This window comes from Sceloporus undulatus, chromosome 2 (genome assembly GCF_019175285.1).
Source record: "Sceloporus undulatus isolate JIND9_A2432 ecotype Alabama chromosome 2, SceUnd_v1.1, whole genome shotgun sequence".
NCBI classification, from domain to species: Eukaryota; Metazoa; Chordata; class Lepidosauria; order Squamata; family Phrynosomatidae; genus Sceloporus; species Sceloporus undulatus.
In genome coordinates, this window is record NC_056523.1 from 97,886,014 (window position 1) to 97,904,656 (window position 18,643).

The following is an 18,643-nucleotide window of genomic DNA, read 5'->3' on the forward strand; positions in this document are numbered from 1 at the left end:
AAAGAGGGAACCCACAAAAGCTCCTCTGTTTGGAGCACCACAGAAAAGCAAGCAAACAACTCCCAGAATTCCATAGCAAAGAGCCAGACAAGAGTTAAAGCGGGGAGGGAAGCTCACAACCTGAAGGCACACATTACATGCACACACACAGAAGCAAAAGGGTGTCAAGCTGCCAAAAAGGGGAAATGGGATGACAGCAGAGGACTCTTCTTTTCTAACCGGTTTAAAGAGCTGCTATGGCTGCTGGGGCTCTGCCCTTGGCCCAGTCCCCTCCCTTTCCCTCCGCTTGAAGGGACCTCCGTGGCGCTCCCTTAATGCCCAGGCTGCCAAGGAGGGGACTCTGCCCTTGGCCCATCAAGTTACATAGGTTTTATCCTATTTTCTTCAAACATATGCCAGCATATGAAGCCCCAGCGTTTTATAGGGGCTTGCCTTCCTTCCCTCCCAAGAGAATCTTCGGAGGGAAGACTTCTCAGTGAGGCTGAGAAGCACTCTCCCGGCCAGAGTCCCTAGGCTTACTGAAATCCCCCACCTCCCTTCCCCATAGAAATCAATCCAAAAACTGAGTTTAAAAGGAGCAGAGGAGAGCCCTTTGGGTCTGCATCTGGGAGAGATTTTAAACTCCGTTTTTGGATTGATTCCTATGGGGAAGGGAGGTGAGGGATTTCAGTAAGCCGAGGGACTCAGGAGAGGCGAGCTCCATGGCCCAAGCCTCCCTTTTCCCTCTTTCCTGGGGGCAGCGCCTCTCCCGAGCCGTCCAACCACTGAGTGGCGACGTCATCAGAAGACAGCCCACAAAACTTAATACAGCAAACCGTTCTGAGAACGGTTTCAAGAAAAAAGGAATCGCAGTGCGGTAAACTGCCGTTCTGATCCCGTTCTGATCACGTTTTGATTTCTAATGCGGTAATATCCGTTCCAGGAACGTTTTCATCACGTGATGATATGGAACGTTCTCAGAACGCAGTGCGATAATCTCCCAGGTCTGTCACAAAAAACAGACAATAACAAGTTCAAACTTATTTGGTGGTCGGTAATCTGTTCAGGATTAGGGAGAAAAAGGGGTAATACGGAATTATTTGAGATACAGTAAATAGAGAAAACTACAAGTGTGTGTGTGTGTGTATGTGTGTGTGTGTATGTATGTATTCTTTGAGAGTATTACCTTATGGGGTGTGAAAAAGTCATGATAAGGAAAGAGAAGATAAAACAATACAAGGAGGGAGGCAAAATAAAACTATATGCAAAACTGCAAGTAGTTGGAAGTAAGATATATGTTATTTGTGTTTTATAGATATGTTAGAGGGACATGTTGTATGTACTTTGTTGGACAGATGGGAGGCAGAGGGAAAAGAGGGATGTGATTTTATGTAATGTATGTTTACTAGTTATGTGTACATGTTGTTATGTGAAAAACTATGGAAAAAATTAATTAATTTTTTTTAAAAAAGGAAAGGCCTGCTGCAAGAGATCTGTCTTAACAGCTTTTTTGAAGCTGTTTAAGGTGGTAATGTGACGTATCTCATCTGGCAGGCCATTCCATAATCTGGGAGTGGTTGCTGAAAAGGGCCACTGGGCGGTTGCAGATAGTCTAGATTTTATAGGTTTCAACAGATTCCTCCCAGAGGACCTGAGTGCATGGGGTGGATTATACAGAAGGAGGTGGTCCCAAAGACAGGTTGGACCCAAGCCATTTAGGGCTTTAAAAGTGATAACCAACACCTTGTACTGCTCCCAGAAACTAATGGGCAGCCAGTGGAGCAATCTTAGGATCAGTGTAATATGGTCTCTCCTAGTTTTACCTGAGACCAGCCTGGCTGCCATGTTCTCTATTAATTGGAGTTTCTGAACTAAGCACAAGGGTAGCCCCATGTAAAGTGCATTACAGAAATCAAGACGATAGCCCTGTTTAAATGTTTGAAGGGATATCATATTGAGGGGGGGAACAAGCTTGTTTTTTGCTGCTCCAGAGAATAGTACCCAGTGTAATGGATTCAAACTAGAGAAAAAGAGATTCCAGCACAACATTAGAAGAAACTTCCTGGACCTTACTGCACAGGCTCCATGGAACAGAATGAGAATGGTACAAAAGGGGCCGGGAAGGGAATGGAACGAGTGGGGGATGCATTTTACTGCACACAGAAAGTCCCTCACTCATTCCCTTCCCTTCCCTTCCATTTCCAATCTGTCCCAGAGGAGGCGATTTTTGTTCAGATCAGTTCTCAAAAATTGCATCTTCTGGGACAGATTGGGAATGGAAGGGAAGGGAACAGAACGAGTGAGGGACTTCTGTGTGCAGTAAAATGTGTCCCCCAGTCGTTTCCAACTCATTCCCAGCCCTTTCCATTCCGTTCTCATCCTGTTCCGTGGAGCCCCTGTGCAGTAAAGTTCCCTGACAATAAGAGCTGTTCAACAGTGGAACACACTCCCTCGGAGAGTGGTGGAGTCTCCTTCCTTGGAGATCTTTAAACAGAGGCTGGATGGCCATCTGTCAGGGGTGCTTTGATTGTGAGTTTCTGCATGGAAGAATGGGGTTGGACTGGATGGCCCTTGCGGTCTCTTCCAACTTTATGATTCTGTGATTGTATGATTCTAAACATGTCTGTGAGGGTTGTAGATCCCTGGATGATCCCATGTTGTAATATTATGAGAAAGAGAGAAAAACTTTTCTATTATGTCTCCTCCTTCATTCCCCCCCCCCCCTTTAAAATTAGTAAGCCTCAAAATTTGTATGTTTTCAGCACAGAAGAGTTACTCCATCTTGATCTTTTTGGTTGCCCTTTTTTACATGTCTGCACTGATGTCTACAACATTTTGTTTGATGTGTGATACAGAACCATACATAGTATTCAAGTGTAGTTTCATCATAAGTTTGTATAAAGACATTGTTATATTGTCTTTTTTATTTTGCTACCTCTTCTGATTATACCCATGAAATTATACATGGAATGTGTTCATAGCCACTGGATGTGGGTCATAGTTGCTTTGAGTTCCAACAAAAGCCCAAGATCCCTTGCTGGATTAGTCACCACTACAAGCTGTTCAAATTCTCCATCTCTCCCGTTCTCTCTCCCTCTCCCTCTGTCTGTCTGTCTGTCTAGTGGCAACAGTGAAACATATTCTTGATCACCAACAGTGAACTATAAATTTGACAAATATACAAATCCTTGCACAGTATAAATCAATCAATCAATAAATTGTCTAATTGCATTTTGAAATATCAGATTCTTCTGACATATAAAGCAAAATATTTGGCCTTTCATTATTTTGACCATTACTTCATTAAAATGTTGATGGGACTGCATTTTCTCTAATTTAGTGGCTCCCACTTGCTCCTTGTCTTCTCAGGTTATGATGAAAGCTCTTGAAGTAAGTTCTCCAGGGTTTCTTTTGTGAGTTATGAATCAATTGATGTGGTTTTCAGCAGCCCCTTTCAAGCTTGAGGATGGGGAGGGGGTCCAGGATTTCCCCCCCAGTTTGCCAGAGACTGGTACCATTTATGTCCCTTGTCTACAAATGTTACTGTCTTTCCTAGAAACTTGCCTCAGACTGGCAGCTGATGGATTGTGGGCTGTACCAGTCCATGGACCACCACCTTGAGTAGCACTGGTTTACAGAAGTTTGGAGTTGAGTGTGTGTTTGCATGTGTATCTTCATGGGAGAGAATCCCCTGTATTCAGATCTCAAAGGGGCACAAGATGCACAAAGGAGAGATAGTTGTTGCCTTTGGGAGAGGAAATGCTGAGCAGCTCAGGCTGCTGATCTAAAGAGGGCATAATGGGATTTTCTGAGAATCACATTGATCTCCAAATGAGAAAAGCCCCTGCTTGCCTTTTTTTTTCACCGTAGTGAACAAAAAGCTAAAGCCTCTTTAAAGTCTGCCTTTTCTGAGCTAATTATTATCACAGGGGTTATTACGATAAAAGTTAGTAGCTCTCCCAGTTTCTACTCATCCATGTGTATTTTTGGAAGGAGCTACCTCCTTTGTTGTGTTAGTTATTTCACAGCAAGGGTTGTGTTGCTTTTCCATTTGTTGATACTGAAGTTCACTATACAGCAGAATGAGCAAGGGATTCACCATATGTGATGTAGTTCCCTAATTTCAAGCTTCTAAGTTTGCATTCCAAGTCTAACTGGTATTTATGCCTTTAAAAAAAAATTAATCAAGTTTCATCACACGATAAAAAGGATGGTTATATTTTTCTTGGAATGCATACCTTAAACAGTTTTTTTTAAAGCAACGTAACTAGTAATCTTTTCTATAGCCAAAGCAGACACAAGGTCACCCCAGCAGGAAGTCATATGACCTATCCAAGACTATTCAATGACTCGCTCAAGGAAGGTCATTCACACCTTGTCCCAAAGGAGAGAGTTGCTCTGGTAAGTGACCAACCTCCTACCCTTTCTTGGGGCCATTGAAATAGAGAAGCATTTGTAACCATTTCTATATAGCAAGGTCACTAAAGAGATCTCATGACACAGAACTTGCCTGGAAAATGTCAAACCCACAGGCTTTTGTTATCAGCAGAAGGTCTGAGATCTTTCCAAACTGATAACCTGTTTCTTCTTCCTACGAAGGTTTTCTTTAATCTTTTCTTTTCCTTTCCCCACTGTAAGACACACAGCTTGGTTCTTTTCTTCCCTGGAGAAAATATTCAAAGGACTGGGATTAAGCTTTGAAGTTATTTTAATATATTACTTGGTTTTTCAGGGTCTTATGCCAATCTCATGGGAGATGGTTCAGGAAACCCTCCAGTTATGAATTAAGGCACACTTAAAGCTGCACTGCAGCCACTCTCATCCCTACTTAAGATTGCCACAGGGTGGTTATGGACATAGTAGTCCAACACATCTAGAAAGCAGAAAACTTACATCTCTTTCCCAGCTATACCATCATTGATGGTAAAACTGGAAATGATCCAAAGCCTATTATTTCAGTTAGTGACAGCAAAGGACAATATCAGTGATTATGTTATTTAAATTAGAGCTTAGAAAAGTTACTTTCTTACTCTCAAAATCCCCCAGCTAACATGGTCAATGTGTTAGCATACCCTACAACACCATGCTGAAATTTCATATTTTCATATTTTGATGTTTTTAAGAGGTCATGACCTTTGAAACAATATTAAATTTCACATGGGAAAGGCACACTTTCAGTAGTGGAGGACGAATATCCTAGGATTCCATAATCCTGTTCATTTTCATGGAAAGACCATGAAATCTTTCTTACACCAAATATCACCTAATACCCCTCAAGGTACAAAACAGGATATAAATATCATCCCCACACATGGCCAATTTACAGCTATGGACTGAGGCTCTGTCACACAGACCAGTGCTCTGCTCTTTTTATAGTCCTCAGACCCTGTCTGAGCCTCTATCCATCTTCTATGGAACTGCCTCTTCAGGACTAGTAATTATCACCCCTTCTAATTCTTGATTTCTTGCTATCCAAGCTTTCACACCTTTCTTTCTGTTAGTTCTGTATGGTTCTTGAAATTGTACTGGTTTTATGTGTTTGTACTTTTGTACATTTCTCAATAAAACTTTTTTTATTCACTAACATGTCTCACTGCAGTTAATACTGGTATACATAGGTATAGAATATTTCTTAAAGTTACACAACCTCTCATCGGCCTCCTGTTAAAATAATAAATTCCCCCAAATATCAAGGAGACACTGTTACTGTTGGTGGAGACCCCAATTCCACCTCACCTTTTTGGGTAACAACTGGCCATCTATAGCCAGGCTTCAGGGAATTGCAGTCCATAAAGTTACTTCTTCCAAGCTCTGGAAGAAATGCTATTCATCAAGACAAACATTAATTTAATTTGGCTGCATCTATCTTTGCCCTAGGATAATCTGTACAGTAGTATAAGTGATATAGCTATAGGAAATTTACTTATTAGCTTGAAATAGGTGCCATTGGGGATTTAGTCAAGAATGAAAATGGGACTCCAGTGGTCAGATTAACTACTTGTTAACATATGTCACTTCTAAACAGTATCATCTAACTATATCTAGGACTGCTCAAGTGAGAAGTAGCAATGTGGAAGAGGAAAGGAAAATCAGATTAATTATTTCAGAATTCATGTTTATAATTAGTTTTCATTTTGGCAGTTTATGTAAGGCAACCCTTGTTATTTCAGTCAGGGACACTGAAAGCCCTGTAATGAATTGCTACAGCTACAGCAGTAGAGGACTAGAGATTGACCTTCCCTGCTCAGATTAGAGGGTTTGCTCATTGTGCCTGAATGAACCCATTATCACAAACATACCTGTTTCTGGGATGTACCACTTCAGATTACAGTGTGCCCTTCTTGTCCACAGGGGTTCAGTTCCAGGGCCCACCACAGATGAGGATAAAAAATTGTATGCTCAAGCCCACCACCACATTGGGTGGTGAAATGCATGTGGTTGCATGTACACATTGTAACTGACAATAGCGGAGCAGGGTGATCCATAGACACTTGAGCCCACAGATGGTTAAACAATCAATACACTGAAATCACTGTACAGTGGTACCTCGGGATACGAAATACCCAGGTTACGAAATTTCCGGGATACGAAAAAATCCCATTGGAAATAATTGTTCCGGGTTACGAATGTTTTTTCGGGTTACGAAAAAAATTTTGGTGCTTTTCGGCGCTTTTTCGCACGAAACGCGGCTTTTCCCCATTAGCGGCTATGGCAATTCGGCTTACGAAGGCTTTTCGGGTTACGAAAGCGGCCGCGGAACGAATTAATTTCGTAACCCGAGGGAGCAGTGTACTAGTGAGAGCTCAGAACATATTATATGCATTAAATAAAAACAATTTTAAGAGTTTGCACAGAAAGGTAGTTAGCAGGAAGAAGCATGTCAGCTTGTCCTTCTTCTTGACATGCATGTGTTCCATGTGTAAGGATTATTATTTTTAAATGTATCTTGGGAGTATGGGAAGGGTCTAACAACATAAGACCCAGAAACAAGCCAGTAATCCCCTCTGTTGTTTGTAAGAGACTTAGTTGTGCCCTATCTGGGAAATCTGGAGGGAAGCACAATAACATCCAAAATCCACAAAACAGGAATACCTTTATTGGGTCAACCAAAAATGCACAAGCAAGCTTTCAAACTTCCACTGGCTTCTTCATCAGGCAAACCTGTTAAATATCATAAAGAAGAAGAAAATATGATGATGTTAGCATCATAAACCTACATTTTATTAAGATGTTGGTTTTGTTGTTGTCAGTTAAAATGATCTAGAGGGATATTCATGTGGGCACAGAGCACTCCTCTCTTCATAAATATGGGCTCTGAGAGACAAAAAGAAATAAAATCCAGGCAATAAAATGTCAACTCCATTATTGACAGAAAAAGTAACTTCCTTTGAGATCTAGGCCTTTTCTGTCCTGGGTGGGGCTACCAGCCCCTTTCTTAGACAGAGAACATTGAATTTCTCTAGAAGCCTCTGCACTATTACATCTGGAAAATCTTTAGGTGCTGTTTAGGTAAAATCCACCAAATGCAGTCCCAATAAAAAAAAGGTTTTACCTTTGTTGGAGGGAAACAGGTGCACCAGCTATGTGATTAATAGAAAGGCAATGAATATACCCTTCCTGAGTGACAAGAAGAGATTTGAAATCCACTGTCTCAGCCAGGCTTTTCCATTTAGCTCTTTGGAAGAGATTTTTTTTTCTATGTGTATATAAAAACACAATGCGTTTTCTGTGCAATGCTCCCACTAAGCTATGACATCAAATTATTCTTCCTGCAACCATCCCATCTGGTTGTTGGTTTCACACTCCACCCCACCCATTCCCATTCTTCCTCTGGGTCATTTCTGCCTTCCTATTTCTTTCTCCGGACCCATGTGCAAAAGTAGCAGGGGATCACTTATTTAAAGCCCAAATCCCCCCTCGGCAGTGGCTTTACAGCCAAACTGCTCTTGTATTAGTTTTTGATGAGTTTTCAATTTAGGGCCTTTGCTGATAGGAGGAAGAAGGCGACATGAGAGGGAGGAGGGGCCCTGAGGGGAGGGGGAAAATGCAACAGATGGGGCCGATTGTGCTCTCTAGGCAAATTAAGGAAGACATCTGTAGCTCCCAAATACTGGTGGTCTAAAGCAATTAGTCCCTTGTGAAAGGGGGCCTCTCAGAGACTCCTTTAGCCAGTCCCATCCTGGGGAGTGCTCACGTTACAATGGCCTTGACCACAATTCATTGAGCCAAAGAAGTAAAAGAAAGGGTGGAAAAGAAAGATTAATTCAGTAGGAGCAGGGCAGGAAGGCTGGAGTTGGTATACTTCTTAAAATGCAAGGTAGCTTCTTTACACCCTCTGCCTTAAAATACTTGGTACCTTAATTTTTTCTTTTTAAAAAAAGATCTTTCATGACTACTTTATGTTCTAGATATGAAACAGACAGAACCAATGGCTTGGGTCTGCACACCTAAATGTCTCTGTTGTATAGCATGTGTACTCTGAAAATTGATCAGGGACCTCAATTGCTACTGACTTGTTTGGAAAATAATGGATGAAGACACAAGTCTCTGCCTTGGGAAGGATCTCTTGCACCCACTCCTCCTCCTCCCCCGGAAACAGGGAGTGTTCACAGATGAAGGTGTTATACGATCAACCCTTTTCTATAAGTAATAATTATAATGATTGTTATGATTGTGCGTGGAGCAGAGCTAATCTGGGGGTGTGGTCCCCTCATTTCAAGGCCAGGAAGCTGGAAGTAGAAAACTCGGCAAGGACTTTATCTAAGCTAGTTATGAGCCCCCACTGGGGGACTCTTTTCTTCATACATATTTATGACCAGCGGGGAGGAAAAATCCCCTAACGACAATGGATGAAGCTGCTCATGGGAGGTCACGGAACCTTTAAATTACACCTCTTGGCTTTTGTTCCCTAAAGCACAATGGAGCTAAGAGATAGGAAGAAAGGCTCTATGGGCCAGGGCACATCACAATACTCCTGGTGGCTTGGAAAAATAACAGAAAAGCCCAAACTGATTTGATATCTTATTGGATTTCTGTTAACCTAAGAACATGTTCATGCTCTCTCATTGTTGCTGGTCAAGAGCTGATCTGTGGAAGGGGGGAGTCCAAGGGGGAGAGGGAGGAATCTGTGCTTGTTGATCAAAAATTGCCTTCATTGGGATTTCAAATGGATGGGGGCAGAGAATACAAAGGAACCATCTGCCCTCTTAACCCATTGCTTATTTTAATTAATTGATAATATTTCTTTACTGTTGTTGTTGTCTATATTGTTGGAACTAAAAAAAAAACTTTATTACACCACTGTGTAAATATTCCAAGTAGGAAAAATAATTCAGAGGGAACAGTTTTTTTTTTAGTTCACCTGTCCTTATGAGCAAATCTTAATGGAAAAAAAAGTCGGGTCATTTTTTTTTCCTTTGAGAAGGGAAAAGAAAGGAAAGCTAAAATCATATTCAAAGTCTTATATTTAGAAGTTAAATATTACTGTATGTCACTGAAAAATGATTTTTCCACAAGAAGTGCACCAGCCCAAGATATCATTGATAGTGTGTAGAACTGGAAGAGCAGATGGGCCACTTGCATTGTAAGACTGGCAGACAATCCAAATAATCCATTGGTATTTGTGGGACATAAAATATGTGGGGAGAGGGGTCCCCAGAATGCTGTGTAGAGCCACTTTGGACAAAAATCACTCCAAATAAGACACAATTGAATAGTTGTAGTATACAATGATGAAATTACAGTTTTTCAAGATATTCACAGTAAAGTGAGACAAACAGCTTTCAGTGTTCTTGCTATAATTTTTCATGGCCAAGGTTTTAACTTATAGTTTTGACATTCAACAGTAGACAGATAAGGATGGTGATGATGCTACACTGGGAACATCATATTCCCTTCTTTTTTTCTAATGTTCTATTAGATGAGCTACAGAAAATAAATAAAACTAATGGAATTCCCTGTTAAGTGTCTGTTACATGTGGTTTTTTGTTAATTGTATCCTAAGCCTGTTTTAATATTTTTGTTGTTGTTTTAATGTTCTTGTGGAATTGAAATAAATAAAAATGAAAAAAGAAGAAAAGAAGAAAAACATTATATTTTCACTGGTAACCAACATTTTGCAATGAAGTTTCACTCCCTCTGAAAAAACAAGTACCTAGTTGGAGAGTAGAGAGTCAACATAGTGTAGTGGTTTGAACTACAACTCTGGAAACCAGGGTTCAAATTCCTGCTTAGCTGTGGAAACCCACTGGGTGAAGTTGGGCAAGTCACACTATCTCAGTTTCAGAGGAAGGCAAAAGCAAACCTCCTCTGAACAACTCTTGCCAAGAAAACTTCATGATAGGGTCTCCTTAGGGCCACAGTGAATCAAAAATTACTTGAAGACAAACAAAAATTTGGGAGTACTAGATCCATCTCTGCCACTGGAGGCCTAAGTAGATTCCACAGCTCACAGTGATTGAGGCCAGCTTGAAAGGGTTCACCAGTTACAGCCCTTCATGAACAGGAATAACCTATCCATATTACTTCATGCGCTGGTAACTTCCAGAGTGCTGTAATGGCCTCTACATGGGATTGTTCTTGTAGATGACTCAGAAGCTGCTTGTTGTTTGTTGTTAACTGTCCTCAAGTTGACCTAAGCTGATGGGGACTCTGTGGATGAGACATCTCTAAAACCTCCTGTTTTCCACTGCTCTACTTAGGTCCCATAGATTCACGCCATGACCTTCCTGATTGATTCCACACATCTGGTGTGTGGCCTTTCTCTCTTTCTACTGTCTTTTTTTGTTTTTGTTTTTGTTTTTTGTTTTTTTGATGAGTCATGCCTTCTCCTGACCAAAGTATGATAGTCTCAGTTTCATAATTTTGGCTTCCAGGGAGAGTTCTCACTTGATCTGTTCTACAACCCATTTATTTGCCTTTTTGACCATCCACAGTATCCTCAGCACTCTTCTCTAGCACCATGTTTCAAATGAGTTGATTTTCTTCCTGTCCACTTTCTTCATTGTCCAGCTCTCACACCCATAGATAGTGATGGGGAATACAATGGCTTGGATGATTCTAACTTTAGTGCTCAGTTGTATATCTTTGTAGTTTTGGATCCTGTCTAGTTCTTTCATGCTGCCTTTCTCATCCCTAGTTTTCTCCTGATTTGTTGACTGCAGTCTTCATTAGGATCAGTATTTGATCCAAGGTATGGAAAATCTTTGACTATTTCAATTTTCCGATTATCTAGGCTGAGGGTCGTGGAGAGGGGTCGGCATCTTATTATCAAAATCCTGCCAGTTTCAGGTTCTCTCTCTTCCCCCCAGCTAGTCCTTTTCTTCATTTGAATTACACTCCATTAGACTCTTTTTTCCTTTGCAACTTCGGGTTGCCATCATCTATCGTCCTCCTGGTTCAGCGTCTCAGTTTTTCACAGATTTCGAGTCTTGGTTGACATTTTTTCTTTCAGATACTGTCCCCTCCCTGATCTTAGGTGACTTTAACATCCACCTTGACGATCCCAAGAATTCCTCAACCTCTCGCTTCAGCTCTCTCTTAGCTTCCTTCGGTCTCCAACCCCATTCCAACTGTCCAACCCGTTCCCTTGGTCACTGTCTTGACTTAGTTCTCCCCTCCAAGTGTGTCGTGTCCGACTACTCGGCTTCTGATTTTCCACTATCTGACCATCACCTTCTTTCCTTTACTCTTACCTACATTCCACCTCCCCGTCATACTGTCCTCCGCCAGTTCCGCGATCTTCATTCTCTTGACCTTAACCATCTCACTCAGTCCTTGGACTCATCCTTCGCTTCTCTCAATCTTGGGGACTCTGCTGACTCAGCTATGTCTTTATTAAATTCTACTCTCTCCTCAACTCTTGACAGCTTTGCCCCAGTATCTACGCGTGTGTCCTCCTCTTCCTCTATGACTAGGCCTCAGCCCTGGATCACTCCCATTGTTAGATTTCTCCGGCCCTGCTCCCGAGCAGCCAAACGTCTCTGGAGAAAGTCCAGGGAGTGGGCCGACTTTATCTATTTTAAGTTCATTCTTTTATCCTTTTCACACGCCCTGTCGATGGCAAAACAAGACTACTTCAAATCATTGATCTGCGCCAACGAGAGGCGCCCACAGTGCTTGTTCTCCTGTTTCAACACACTGTTAAAACCCTCTCCTCCCTCCATCTCTCCATTATTTTCTCCCTCCGACTTCGCCAATTACTTCATTACAAAGATCACTACCATTCGTTCTGAGTTAACTCCTCATGATTTGGCTCCCACCATTAATCTCCTCGCCCCTCCTACTAATAAACTCTCTGTGTTTCCTCCTGTTTCTTTGGAAGAACTCTCTTCGCTGCTGAACTCATCCAAACCTTCCACCTGCTCTCTTGATCCAATTCCTTCTCGTCTTCTAATCTCTATAGCCCCCTCTTTGTTACCCTCCCTCCTCTATATCTTTAATCTCTCTCTCTCTTCGGGTTCCTTCCCCTCAGTCTTCAAACATGCCTTAGTTTCCCCTATCCTGAAAAAACCCTCTCTCGACCCCTCTTCCTTGGCTAGCTATCGTCCAATCTCTCTTCTTCCTTTTCTCTCTAAGGTGTTGGAACGAGTTGTCTATTCACGCTGTCTTGAGTTTCTTGAAACCAACTCCATTCTGGATCCCTTCCAGTCTGGTTTTTGCCCACGGCACTCCACAGAGACGGCCCTTACTAAGATCTCGAATGATCTTTGGCGGGCCAAGGTGAATGGCCTTTACTCTATCCTTGTCCTACTCGATCTGTCTGCAGCCTTCGGCACCGTGTACCATTGTCTCCTAATAGACGTACTCTCTGACCTTGGTTTCTCAGGCCTTGTTCTCGATTGGTTCACATCTTACTTGTCAGATCGATCTTTTTCAGTGGTCTCGGGTGGTCAGACCTTGTCTTCTGTCCCCTTATCTGTTGGAGTTCCTCAGGGCTCTGTTTTGGGTCCCCTTCTGTTCTCTTTATACACACTCTCCCTTGGCAAACTTATCAGTTCTTTTGGTTTCTCCTACCATTTGTACGCCGATGATACCCAACTGTACCTTTCCACCCCTAATCTTTCGCCAGAGCTAGAGCAGCAAGTCTCATCCTGTTTAACAGCTGTCTCCCACTGGATGCACCATCGGCGTCTGAAGCTCAATATGTCCAAGACCGAGCTTCTTGTTTTCCCTCCTAAGCTCACCCTTCACTACTCCTTTTCTATTTCTGTCAATAACGTCTCTATCCAGCCAGTCCAGGAAGCCCGCAGTCTCGGTTTCATCTTTGACTCCTCTTTGTCATTCATCCCCCAGATCCAGACTACAGCCAAAGTCTGTAGATTTTTTCTCCATAATATTGCCAAAATCCGTCCATATCTCTCAGCTTCTACCGCAAAAACACTGGTCCATGCCCTAGTGGTCTCACGACTAGACTACTGTAACCTCCTCCTGGCAGGGCTTCCCCTCTCTCATCTCCACCCATTAATTTCTGTTCAGCTTTCAGCTGCACGCATTATTTCACTTGCTCGTCATTATGATCATGTCTCCCCTCTGTTGTCTTCCCTTCACTGGCTCCCTTTTCCTTTCCGCATCAGGTACAAACTTTTGCTACTCACCTTTAAAGCCCTGCATAGGCTGGCCCCTCTTTATTTAACCGATCTTCTCTCTCCCTACATCCCTACTTGCACTCTCCGCTCTGGCAGCCAAAGTCTCCTCTCTCAACCCAGGAGCTTCTCTGCCCCATTCTGGATCCGTCCCTTCTCTCTTGCTGCCCCTCATTCCTGGAACCTTCTTCCTCTGCATGCACGGCTCATCACTTCCCTAACCAGCTTTAAGGCTGAGCTGAAAACCATATTGTTTAGGGAAGCGTTCTCAGGGAATTTGTGATTGTCATCTGGCTGTCTGATAATATTTGATGTGATGTGATTTGTTTTATATTTGATGTTTTTAATTTGTTTTTCTTTTCTATATGGTAATTTTATCTATTCCTCTTTTAATTGTTACTATCTTAGAGTGTACGCCTTGGGCAGGCTTTTATATACTCTTTAAGTTTACCGACTTTGTACAGCGCTGTGTATAATTACAGCGCTTTAGAAATAAAGTTTAATAATAATAATAATAATAATAATAATAATAGATCCTTCATCATTATTTTTATTTTCTTAATGTTCAGCAGTAAGCCTGCCTATGCACTCTCTCCTTTAACTTTCCTCAGTATTTGTTCCAAGTCTCTGGTATTTTCTGCTAGTAGTATAGTGTTTTTTGCATCTAAGGGCCAGTAGAGACAGTCCTAAAGATGTGGCTTGACACCGCCCCCTTGATCGCTGGATTGGGACCATGGCAGTGCCTTTTTGGTGCTCCTGGCATGCAGCATATAAACACCACGCCACCAGGGCACTGCAATACTGTCCACTGTCTGGGTGGCTGGGTGGTGTGACACTGGCTTGGGGCAGTGTCAGGACATCCATATTTTAAGCCCCATGCCACTCTCAAGCCAGTGTATTATTTACGCCGATCTGTTTTGCCCCTTAAATTGTTAATGTTCTTTCCTCCTATCTTCACTACTCTTTCCTCTTTACAAGCTGACCATAGGATAATGGAATGCAGCCTTGTCTTACCTACTGACAACTGGGAACCATTCTGTTTCTCCATATTGTGCTCTAACAGTAGCCTCTTGTCCTAGGTACAGATTCCTCATCAAGACTATCAAATGTAGTGGCACTCCCATTTCTTTAAGAGTATTCCATAGCTTTTTGTGGTCTATGCTGTCAACGGTCTTGCTATAGTCTAGAAAGCACATGCTGATTTTCTTCTTGTTTTCTTTTCTGCGCTCCATTAACTATTTTACCTGCCAATGCACTACCAATATGAAGTCATTTGCCTTCATACTTTAATAACCAGGGTATCTTTCAAGCATCTAAGATTAGAAATGGCTTTGAATCCAGAAATTTGGGTAGAGGGGGAGAAACTGTCCATTGATCAAAAGTACAAATTTGAAAGCAACCAGTCCTTTCACTACTACTTATCCTATTCAATGGTACTATTTATAAAAGTTCCACTATGAAAGCATTAGCAATATGCTCATGTGAACTCACCAGAAGCAACACTTGACCTGTGAAAATTTCTACAAACAGCAAATAGTAAAATGTGCACTCTGATTTTTAAGCAGAAATATGAAACAAAATGTTTCTCAGTTTTGTTTTCATTATCATAGAACCACAGAGCTGGATGGGAGCTTATGAGCTATGTAAGTTAGCCCCTTCCCAGATGTCAGAAATCCAGAATCAGAGTATTCCCAGTGGATGACTGTCCAACTTTTGATTGAAGACCACCATTCCTTTAGGTAAATAGTTCCATTTTTTTAAAAAAAAATGTTCTTACAGTCAAGCCACTTCTTTCCATGTTCATTCAAAATCCTGCCTCCCACAACATAAACCCATTTGATCAAGTCTTGCCCTCTGGGGCAGCAGAGACAAATTCTTTGCCTTGTGTTGGCTCTTACCAACCACAGTGAAACTGAATTCACTGGTGGAAATTGCAGTCCAACAACATCTAGAGCAGTGGTTCCCAACCTGTGGGTTGGGACCCCTTTGGGGGGGGGGTCGAATGACCCTTTCATGGGGGGTCGCCTAAGACCATTGGAAAAACACCTATTTAATTACAGTTATGAAATAGCAACAAAAATAATTTCATGGGTTTGGGTCACCACAACATGAGTAACTGTATTAAAGGGTTGCGGCATTAGGAAGGTTGGGAACCACTGATCTAGAGGGACACATGATTCCTATCTCAATTTTAAATCTATATATACCTGGTGGTTGTCTGTCATATATGTACATCAAGTTTAATTAGAGAAGAAACATCATGATAACACATGTGGGTTTAACATGTAGGTGTGAAGTGTCATGTTCTCTGTGTTGGAATTCTATAACCTATAAAGCAGCCCCTATCAAAAGAGATGTAGGAGGGAAAACACCGACTACTTATAGGAGTGGGGATAAAGCTACTGATTTTACTGGTACTCAGAGTTGATCCTACCCTCAGCTTCTATCAAGTGTATGTTCATCTCTTTCTTGAAGACACACCTGTTTTCTGTTGGACCTTTTGTAGTTCTTGGGCTGGTAATATCTAGTTTTGACATTCACTGAATCTATAATCTCTTCACCTTGGCTCAATTTTTCTTTTATTTTGTACATTTCCCTGAGTGGGTTTCACTCTCAGAAAGGGCCTAAAATCACTTTAAATGAATAAACTAATACACAATTGGGTAAGGCGGTGGATGCTAATATGGATGTGAATGGCAGTGTTAGAGAAAGTTGCATGTGTCTCATGCACCCCCTGAATCAGAAGTGGGCAGAGTGGAGCCCAAGGGCTACATACAGCATTCCCAGTGGCTAAATTTTTGTTGCTCAGATTGTTCCCAAAATGCCCCCAAATGCCCTCTTTAGAGTGTAAGGATGCATTTTTCTAGAAAGTGAATAGTATGTAACTTCTTGCTTGCTTCCTGTTGTTAAAAAAAGGACTCTCCTGGGCCTAAAATCCTCCACAGGGCCTAGGAACATGGCAAAAAAATGGTCCCATGTGCCCTAGAAGATGTTTGGGGGCAAAGTAATTTTTGTGGATGGGAGAGGGTGTACAGTCCTTTCTTGGGAAGCTAATGTAGCTCCCTAGTCCTCTACAGTCGCCCAACATTGTCCTAAGAAAATTGGCATCTTTGGGGCACAGTAGAGGACGCTGTTCAATCACCAGTCTTGAAGGCACACTGATTCTCTTGAATGCTATCAAACCAATCATGTGCCTTCCATTACCTGTCATTTCTGGCTTATGACCACCCTAATATGAACCAATTACATGCTTTTCTTGGCAAGATTTGTTCAGAAGTAGTTTGCCTTTGCCTTTGCTTTCCTCTGAGGCTGTGAGAGTGCCCAAGGTGGGCTTCAATGGATGAGTGGGGATTTTGTTCTCCAAAATTGTATGCTCAAACCACTACACCACATTGGCTGCCTCCTTTGCTTGACCAAAATGTGTTTCAGCCTGAGATGGTGCACTCTCAATTTTTTGTAGAGAAGATGCCTGAACTTCCAGATGAGTCTTACTTTACTCCTGGGACATTATCACCCACCACCCCTGAAGGCAGAAGGCTCAGGCAGAGGGTCAAGATGGGTCATGTAATATCCACAGTGCCATCTTTTAGCAGTGAAGAATGACTGGAAGAGCTAGCATTTTGCTGCTGCATAGCCTTCCACAGTGTCTGATTCTTGAAGAAGTTGCCTTGTTCTCCCTAGTGATGCAGCCAGCATAGCTGCTTTGGAATGGAACATAAAGGAGAACACCAGCCCAATAGATTCCAAAGTGTTAGTCACAGCAGGATACAGATGAATACAAACAGTAACTTTAGAAAGTATTCCTGGAAAAATGAATTCCTCGAAATAGCACTTTTTCTTCTTACCATAATTTATAAGAGAGAGACAGCTCTAAATAAGATTTGCCACTGGTAAAAAGGAAAAGGAAAACACATCTGCCTGCTCTGTCTTGTTGTAAAAGAAAAAAGAACAGCTTTGTTTAAAAGCAGCTGGGCTCAGATTCAAGAGAGAAGTTTTCTTCAAATGGTGATGCAAAAAAGGTATTATCTTGAGTCATTTGTGATCTTGAATATGCAGACGCAGGGAATTGTGGAGTTCTAGGATAGGGTGGGGCCGTTGGAGGAGATGGGAGCCAAATCCACCCCCTGCAATTTCTTCTTTATGATGGGTAACATAAAGCAAAAAGGCTACATCTTTAATGGCATTGGATGCCTGTCCAAATTGCCAAGAAAAGAGCTTCATTATATAACCGCACTTCATTATATCTAACACTAACAGTAAAATAAGCATTGAGCACCACTTGGTGGCAGAAATCTAAAGTACAATGTGATTCTTTTATTGTCCATCTCTTTGTGGCTGATTTTTTCTTTTTCAAATCAAGGCACTTCATCTTGTTTCTCTCATAGTTTTGATTTTTAAAAAAGATTGATTATGTGTAGTTATCCACTATGGCACTAGCTTTCCATGGTGGTGAGATTGTGTGTTCTGTGAAACAAGAGGCTATGCTGATGACAGCAGTACTGCTGATAGGGGCTCCCAGGCTTTGGCTGATGGGCCAGACTAAATGTGGGGTGAAAGAGACAGCCCCTTTGGGTTGGGGCGGCTTACAAGGTTAAATTATACAGTCCCAAGCCCCAACCCACCCACCCCCCTTAAAATACAATTAAACAATGTGAAATTTAAAACATACTTTAAAAACAATTCAATAAACTGTGGTGAAGTCAGAGGTCGGCATTTGATTTCCTTCTGATGGCCAGGGGACTATTCAGGAAAGGCCTGTCGAAAGAGATACGTCTTTATAGCTTTTTTTAAAGCTATTTAGGGTGGTAATATGATGGATCTCGTCCAGCAGGCCATTCCACAGTCTGGGAGCAACAGCTGAGAAGGTCCTCTGGGAGGTCGCAGACTTTTCCCCTGAGGATCTAAGTGTGCGGGGAGGATTATATGGAAGGTGGCAGTCCCGAAGATAGGTTGGACCCAAGCCACTTCTTTTTGACCCAGAAAAAGGGAGCTATTGCCGCTGCAGCAGCACTTTTCCGTGCTCCTTTTGGCATGCGGCATGTGAACGCTGCACAAAAGGAGCGCCATTACGCCACCTGCCA